The sequence below is a fragment of the Antrostomus carolinensis genome, unplaced genomic scaffold, assembly GCF_000700745.2.
Source record: "Antrostomus carolinensis isolate BGI_N321 unplaced genomic scaffold, ASM70074v2 scaffold29635, whole genome shotgun sequence".
Taxonomy (NCBI): Eukaryota; Metazoa; Chordata; class Aves; order Caprimulgiformes; family Caprimulgidae; genus Antrostomus; species Antrostomus carolinensis.
The window spans coordinates 19,746-27,608 of record NW_010317635.1 but is presented as its reverse complement, the minus strand read 5'-3'; positions in this window follow the sequence as shown (position 1 = coordinate 27,608).

The window sequence follows — 7,863 nt, the reverse complement described above, 5'->3', positions numbered from 1 at the left end:
AACTCTGAAGAGGGGAATATGTGTATTTTTGCCTCTGAAGGGGTCCCCAGTTATGATTTCTTCCTCTCTTTTAAAATTCCTTGAAGATGCTTTCCTTTTACTGAGGTTTCCATGGTTATTGATCTCTTGAAGTTGTCATATTAGCCCAGGCAGCCACAGTTTCTCTGTGTATTTCAGTCTTTGAATGCAGGTGTTGGTTCTTCCCATTTTGTAGGGACCCTATTTTGCAAGTCATCATCACTGAATTAGACTTTACTTGCCATCTTGATTTGTGCATAAAGAATTTGTTCTCTGAATTCAAATGTTTTTTTTTTCTGAGCCCACCTTTTTGTAAGCATGTAGTAGTACAGAGCATGATTGACATTAGCTACTTGGGTGTGAACAATTCAACACATCTACTTGGAGATAATTTTTTCTAATTTCTGTGTTTGTCCCAAATGCCTGCAGTTTATCATTCAGCATTTCTCCTTGTGACTGTATAAATGTAAAGCCTTTGCTTCCCCAGTGAGAATGGGCAGGGAGTGAGCAATTTTGTCCAACTTCTGTGTTATCCTGAGAAAACAGAACAGTCTTTCTCTTCATTTTATAGCTGTTCACTTCCAGCTGACGTTGCCTCCTATGGGAGCAATGGTTTCTGGCTATCAAAGGCTAGCTAGCATGGCTTCCAAAGTGGCTATGTTATTCCACAATCATGGACTAATGTCTGTGGGTATAGACCATTCTCCAAACATTTAATTGGTCCTCCTCTCCCAACACCAATTGGCCAGGTTCTGAAATGAACATGCTACAGAGAGAGCTTATGGGGCTTGTTAAAATTCTGCCACCCCATCCAAAAGAAGAGTTAACATTATTCCCCTTTGCTGCTGGAGCTCATCCTCTCAGTGGGTATTGCTAAATCATCTCTGCCAGACAGGATGTGCCCTTGGCAATTAGAAGCTCATATGACTTTTTTTTTTCTAGCTACTGTCCCTGGTCTTCATTTACCTGTTATAAAGAGTAAGTTCCTGGGAAAGGCTCCCTACCCCAACTAATCCACGGTGTTATGCTGGAGAGGTGGGACATTTTCGAAGAGGAAAGCACAAATCTCACCAACAAGCACATCCTGTGTTATACTACTTTGCCAAAAGACATTGCATCCCTTTGTGGTTTGGAAGATGGAAAAAAAAAAAAGTTTCAGTTGTTTATATGAGAAAATCCAAAGGACACATTTCCACATGCCCCTTTTCTTCATGGCTGCTCAGTTCTACCTCATGGAGCCACAAGAATTCTGTAAGAACATCCTGAAAGCCCAACAGCACATTGCCAACAAGAAATGAAGAGGAAGAACCTCCTTCTTCACATCAGTGTAAAACCAATGGTTACATGCTTTCAACAGTTTCTTTTACCTCTGTTTCCAGTGCATTTTTACAGATCCTTTCAGGATATCTACTTTGGTGTGACATCAAAAAGAAACCTGTCTTGGCAAAGCAGCAACAGAGGAAACTCGTGGCTTGTTTATATAAATTGGAAAACATGGTAATTAAAAAATATATAAGTAGTGTGTAACTGGTTTTAGTGTGTGTCCCCCCTGCTTTTCATCATAGCTGTTCTTAGATTAGATAGTTGGGTATTTTTAGAGCACACATTATTCACCATTTGAGCTTCGTAAGGCTACTGCAATAAAAAGGTGAGTGACAGCAGCTCCGCATTGCACCTCCAGATGAGGAGGTTCCAGAGGAAACTGGCACAAACAAACTACATTCAAAGAGCAACACCTCAGAGAGAAGCCAGCCTCTGTAAGCAGAATAATAGCTATCTCAAGCAAATAGGCATGTCTTATATTCTGAAGGTCAACAAACTCTGGCCCTAGTGGCACAATGGAGCTTTCTTTTTCTCTTTCTTTCTTTCTTTCTAGGAATGAGTCGAGCCAAGGGCCCTGTATTTAGAGTGGTCTTCTTCCCATTCCTTGTCATACAACTTCTTCAGGAAGTTCTCCCCCACTGATCTCAATGGCTGATGGTGAAATATCATATTTAGCTTAACAAACTATCTCTGCAACTTAATGAAGCCCAAAGAACTAGAGACAGGTTCTCAGTTTTCGATCAAAGTTAAGTTGAACTCAAAAGCACCACGGTGTTTGGGGGAGCTCTGAAGAATGACATTGCTCCTCAAGGCAACAACACCATATGAAAAGTGGCTAATGCTGGGTTTTTTTCATTTTATCACTGCAATATTGAGTGCAACTTCACTATATAAACAGGTATTTCAACAAAGATGTCCTTAAAGTTGATCTATTGAGTTTTTCTTGGCTGTGTTACTATAAATTATTGCTCTCTACAACTTCCTGAAAGGAGGATGTAGAGGGGTGGGGGTCAGTCTCTTCTCCCAAGTAACAAGTGACAGGACAAGAGGAAATGGCCTCAAGTTGCACCAAGGGAAGTTTAGACTGGATATTAGGAAGAATTTATTTACTGAAAGGGTTGTCAGGCATTGGAACAGGCTGCCCAGGGCAGTGGTGGAGTCCCCATCCCTAGAGGTATTTAAGAGTCATCTAGACATAGGGCTTAGGGACATTGTTTAGTCGGGGACTTGTCAGTGTTAGGTTAATGATTGGACTTGATGATCTTACAGGTCTTTTCCAATCAAGCCAATTCTGTGATTCTGTGAAATTAAAATGAAGAATTTCAGCCTTTGCAACTAGTTTCCAAGTGGACTGTACCACACCCTTAGTATTCCATCACTGTAAAAGCTAAACTATTGTAATGCATAAAACTTGGACTGCTTGCACATGTGGAAGACCTCAGCTTCAAATTCTTGCATTATCAGCTCAAAAATCTCACCTCTAGAAAACCTGAGAACTCCACTCTGGTTATTTTAATCACTAGGCTGGTGTCTAGTGGAAGACATGGCAGCATACCACAACACAAAGCTTAGGACCCATTCTGCATTGAAAGATGCTGTCATCTTGGCAGGAAAGACACTATTTTTGGCAGGAAATATTCAAAGGCTTTCTTCTGCATGAAACATTTTATTGTTTCCTTTTATGCTATCATTTAGGAAGGTATTTGGAACAGGGAAGTCTGTTGTAAAAGGGCTTCTAAAAGGAATAGTTAGAGTTCAGGATAAAAGCAATTGTTCTAGTATAGGAAATCACAGAAGCAACACATGTGCTTTTAAGGCTGCGGTGATTCCAGGATAATGGCAGGAAGAGGTAATTTTAAGCCTCCACGCAGTAGCATCCCTAAATTTTACTTTTTGTACTCTGAACAATATGGAAAAGTTCTGTCTGCTGCCTCTTGTTGAATCTTGCTTGCTTGCATTACTGTAGACAAGAATTAACTACCTACTCCCCTGGTTTTATGGTTTTGGTCATTTCAATGACACAACTTGCATGCTGGTTGTACATCTCTCTTAGATCTTCCACAGATAAGGCTTCAGTTAAAGAGACTAAAAGGTTTTTACAGTGCCTTGTGAGCCAGTACATCACTATTTCTGAAGCTCTTCTGCAGACAGAACTGTCTTTGAAGTCAATGGGAGTTCTGTCTGAATAAGGACTTCAGGATTTGGGCCTCAGGGTATAAATGCAGTGATCAATCTTTTGAGCATAATGAATAACATTTTCTTGGCTTTCAGAACTATACTAAGCCAAATAGTAGCCCTAGGGATTCAAAATGGGTTAACCAGGAGAATCTGCTTTGTTTCAAGCTACATCTTTATTTAGCTTTTAAACCAGCATAGTCACCATGCCCAGTATTGACGTGCCTGAAAAACTCCTCCAATAATAAGACCAGATGTTTCAATAGTTAGTTTTACAATCAAAACTACCATGGCATGAGACACTATGAAACAGAGTTGTGTTCAATGAAAAACAAACGTACTTGCTATAGACTGACCTGTTTGGAAGTTGCGACCTGAACATACAGTCTGAAACAAAAGATTTAAAGGCTGAGAACTTTACTAATTATGTGACAGGGAGGTCTGTAGGCACTGATTTTGATCAGAACATCTTAGTACCAGACACTGTGCAAACATCAGAGTTAGTGATACAAAAAGTCACCAGTCTGGGTAGGCAAGACACATACTCCCTGCCTCCTGTTCCTTATAATTTCTCTGACTTTACAGACAGAAAGTTCAGCTAGGGAGAGGTTATATGACTTACCCAAAACCTCTCACAAAGTCTAGAATGAAGCCCGACAGCCTAACTGGTGCCTTACTGTCGAGACTACACTCCCCCTTCTACATAACGATAAGAGTATATTACAGGACTTAAAAAAATATCATAGCTTCCCGTTCCAGTCGAAGCCTTGTCTGGACTCCAGCATCCCCCATCACCTCCCCCAACAAAAGCAAAGGCCTAGGTCCTTCCTGTTACCTGTGATGAGAGTTTTGCCAGTGCTGATTTCAGTGGCAGCAAGTCTAGATCTGGTGATAAATGATACCCTGATACAACCAGCTAAGTCTGTCTTAGTAATTGTTGTCAGAGCAAGCAGCAGGGCATCAGCAGTGTGGGGCAGAGCAAAACTGTCTGGTGTTTTCAACCCTCACAGGTTATCATGCAACTGGATTAATGAAATAAGGTATAAGAGAACCAAGAGAAAAAATAGACTGCAACAAGAGAAAGAAGGAAAAATAATTCAATTGCTTGTTGCTTGAGAAAGGCCCTGAACAGTGTTAGGCTCCTTTTCTCTCCTGTGTGACACAGGTAGGTTGAATGAGCCAACAGTGGGGTTTCCATCCAGCCATGCAGGCAGAATTCCCCATTCATAGGATGATGAAATGGGCAACAGGTGGAGAGGATCTCTGGTCCTGGAATGCTGTGATTAATGGAAACTGTCCTGGTGGTGGCCTCAATATTTTGTGGTGTAGAAACAGAAATTATAGGAGGTGTTAGTTAGGCATTTTTGTGAGGGAAAAGTTACAGGAATCATTCCATCAGGGAAAAGTCATGATTTTTTCTTAGCAATGGACTGGAAAAGAGAAATAAAACCAGAATAAACTGTGTTCTTAAAAATGTCTGTTTACTCAACTGTATTGACTACACCCTCCTCAGAGTAACTAGGGGGCTGCTGTTAGGCAGCCTGCAGACTGAGCCCAGCTGCCCCAGCTTTTCCTTGCAGGGTGAGTGCTTTGGCCCTGACCATCTTGGCGGTCCCCACTGAGCTCCTTCCAGCTTGTCCAGGTCTCTTGCCCTGGGCAGCCCCAAGCTGGACACAGTGTCTAGACACAGTCTAACAAGTGCTGAGCCAAGGGGGGGATAATCACTTCCCTTGACCTGCAGCTCTGCTCCTGTCAGTACAGCCCAGGATGCTGGTGTGGGATGTGCCCGCTCGCTGCTCAGCAGGACCCCAAGTCCTCTTCTGCAGAGCTGCTCCCCAGGCGGCCAGGGCCTGGCCTGCTCTCACACAAGGGCTTCATCCTGCCCAGGGGCAGGGCTCTGCATCTGCCCTTTCTGGACTTTCTAAGGTTCCCATTGGGCCATTCCTCCAGCCTGTGTAGGTCTCTCCAGATGGCAGCCCTCCTCTTAAATCAAGCACTGAAACTGCTGGGGAATAGGACTTCTCCCTAAATTGTCCACATTTATAATACCAAAGGCAGAAAGCTTTCTGCCTTTCAGAGGTGGCTGTCACAGGGAGCAGGCTGAGGGAGGAAGCAGGAACACAGCGCTCTCTCCACTGGGATGGTAAGCAATGTCAGCCTCTCCAGTAGTGGGGAGAAAAGATGTGATGAGTTTCAGACAAGAGGCAGGACAACAAGATCTGGGAGCTGACTGTGCAGGCTAGCAGAGCTTTACACCCAAGAGTCAGTGGAGGTCTCCAAAATAACCATCGCTATACGTTGCCTTTCTACAGTCTCCCCTAATTTAACAGCATATATTATCATCTTTGTCTCCTGAGACCTTTTTCTCCTGCTGTTCCTCTCCAGAAACACCCTTAATCTCATTTCCTCTCCCCTATGGATGTCCAGAGACATGCATAGCCTTCCACGAAAGCTACTTGCTGTGGTTCCCAGCCCCTAAATCATCCTATCTGGACCCTATAGTACAGGGACCTTCAGCCTTTATTTAATATGTTACCTGCAGACATGGCTGCCACTAACAATCTTTGCCCTTCTGCTGCAGCACCAAAGGCACCTGGGAAGGCCACAGTTATATTGAGCACGCCTACCTTGAGCTAAAATTTGAAAGGAACTGCAAGGCCACAAGAAGACCTGGGCTAGTTAAGTTCAAGCTTCTTAACACAGCAGTAACTTGGGGAACATTTTGCAGGCTCTTACCTCTGTGAAAACGTGGGTGGAGATGCATAGGTGAAGAGCCCGGTTCCTTTCCTGAAGTCCCACGTATGATGCTGGCTCTTTAGTGTCTTGATGGAGGAAGCCCTGCAACTTCTGCTTCTGCCCAAAGTCAGTGGAGAGTCTAAAAGAACTGTAAATACCAAGTTGGTACGCACTGCAATGGGAAAATGTTGAAGCCTTCAGGTGTGAATATATATGGGACTGTCACCAGCAGACAGAAAAATGTTTTTAAGAAACAGCTCCGAAGGTGATGAGGGAAACATAAAATGCAATGTATTAGCTGGAATATGAGCAACAGGACTCCCAAATGCAAGTTCAGCAGCTGGAAGAATTTTTCCACAGTATCAATAAGACTGAGGAGAAGGTCTCCCCTATATACCAGATATGCCCTGACACAGCTGAACCTACTTAAAGTTTTAAACAAGTAAAGTCTTGCCCAGTCTACACCTTGCAGCAGTGATGTAAACAGCCTGCTGATTCAGTTGTATTTGTAGATGGCTTCCAGGGTTTGCTTCTTTGATTTCTTCTTTTTCTTTTCTGTTTTCTTTTTTATGCCTGGGTAATGAGTTCCCTTCCCTCTCCCTCCTTCAACTAGGTCAGAAACCCTCTGATTTCTTCAAAGCTTTGGCTCTGCTTCCCTGTGTGGATTTAGTCCAGGTGCTAGGCTGGTTCCTCCCTAGCGGCTTCCCAGTGCAATCCACTCCCTTATCTTGGTTCCTGATCTTGAGGGAAGAGGCAAAACAGCCAGCAAGGAGAGGCATGTAGCAAGAGACAGCTCAAGACCACTCAGCAGCATATACAAAGTTCAATTTGTCCACCTCAAAGATGAGGACAAAGTAATGTATTTTTCCTTTCAAATTTAGAAACAAAAAGGGGGTTTTAGTTATAGCAAAACTGTTCCCTGAGTCTCCTCTCCTCCCCCTAGGGTATAGGAGCATGCTCTCCAGACAGCACAGAGATGCAGGTTACTCAGAGACCCCATCCTGGGGAGCTTCAAAGAGTCCCCTTATGCAGCCCACCAGCAGAGGGAACTGGGTGGGCACCGCATGGGCTGGCAATGGAACAGTTGTGTGCAGCACCTCTTGGCTGCTTCCTGAAGGACCCGCTCCTTCGGAAGCCGGTCAGATCACTGCTACGTGATCCTAGCTGGCAGGGAGCACTCAGCTCCTAGGATCCTACAGAATCTGAGACCGGTTCTTCACACTTCCTTCACCCCCAATTTGGAAACTCTCTAGACAGTGGAATTCGGTTGCTTATGTCCCAAGTGAAGACTGCAACTTGCTTTTATCTGTCCCCACGTATCTTTCTTGGGGACAGGTATAAGAAGATGGATCTGGAGGAGTTGCTGTCTGATAAATTCAGACACAATTTCACTTTCTATTTGCCAGAATACCCTCTTCCCTTGCATCTGAGGACTGTAGGATAAAAAATTATGCATATCATCAAAGGATATATATTAAGATCCTATCTGCACTATGAATTGTAACTGTGTTGTACATCGGCGTCCTGATTTGATACAGCAGTAGCTGAGGCGGCCTCCGGGGTAGCACCACTAGAAACAAATTGTGCTCTCTCTGGAGCACTGTGAGCAAT